Source organism: Papaver somniferum, unplaced genomic scaffold, assembly GCF_003573695.1.
Source record: "Papaver somniferum cultivar HN1 unplaced genomic scaffold, ASM357369v1 unplaced-scaffold_161, whole genome shotgun sequence".
NCBI classification, from domain to species: domain Eukaryota; kingdom Viridiplantae; phylum Streptophyta; class Magnoliopsida; order Ranunculales; family Papaveraceae; genus Papaver; species Papaver somniferum.
In genome coordinates, this window is record NW_020625598.1 from 63,623 (window position 1) to 64,692 (window position 1,070).

At 43.6% G+C, this 1,070-nt stretch overlaps 1 non-coding gene across 1 annotated transcript; it reads left to right on the top strand.

The window, feature by feature from the left end:
* Positions 1–677: 677 nt before the first annotated feature.
* On the top strand, positions 678–751 carry TRNAM-CAU. Its single transcript has one exon. It is a non-coding gene; the product is annotated as a tRNA-Met (tRNA).
* The last annotated feature ends 319 nt before the right edge of the window (positions 752–1,070 follow it).

Genomic DNA, 1,070 nt, shown 5'->3' on the forward strand with positions numbered 1-1,070 from the left:
AGCTTTTCTGATGGTATGCCTCTAGGAATCTCTGGTACTTCGGGACAGGAAGAAATACAGAAATAGGAAAGCTTGCGTCGGACTCTCCGATTTCAGGTTCTTGAATCTCACATCATTCAAGCATAGAAATTAATCTCCGAAGAAGAGAAGATATCTTCTTCCGTTAGTTTATTGCTCACAACCCGTCAATTCATGAAATCGGGTTATCCTCATCCTACGTAGGAAGAAGCAGCGCCCTATAATCACATGAAAACCGTGGAAGCCGGTTTCTAAGGAAAAGGTAGAACCATATACACTGTCCGAGATCGTGAAGGGTGCTTGGTAATATTCCATTACTTGAAAGACAGTGGATACTAGAGCCATTAAAACAGTAGCTACTAAAGCATAAACTGCGCGTCTTTCCTTCCCCGCGAGTATAGCATGATGAGCCCAAGTTACGGCAGCTCCAGATGAAAGGAGAATAAGGGTATTAAGAAAAGGGATTGCCTAAGGATCTAAAACAAGAATCCCTTTCGTCGGCCAGCAGGATCCGGGACAGGAAGATCCCAACTATAAAGATTTATCTGCAAGAGTCAATTCCTTGGATGGATGTCTGAGCGGTTGAAAGAGTCGGTCTTGAAAACTGATATCTTGCATAGTAAGACCGGGGGTTCGAATCCCTCTCCATCCGGTGCTTTAGCGGGGTAGAGGAATTGGTCAACTCATCAGGCTCATGACCTGAAGGCTACAGGTTCGAATCCTGTCCCCGCCTTAGTGAAAGGCAATTAAGGTAGTGTTCTACACTGACTGACTTGCTAGAGTAAGGTCATTTACCCACTTTCTTTCTTGTTCTACAAGGGTCCAAGAAAACGGATGCGCGCGCTAACACGCAACGGCTTTATAGGTAGGAGTCGTTGCTTGTTGACTCCATATTTTTCCTTTGAATTTATCTTAGATTCCACGTACCCGAAATGGATCTGATCAAATATTTTACTTTTTCCATGATCATCTCTATTTCAGGTATCCGAGGCATCCTCCTTAATAGACGAAAACATGCTAATGATCAGGACATGTTGGTCTATATACCCACA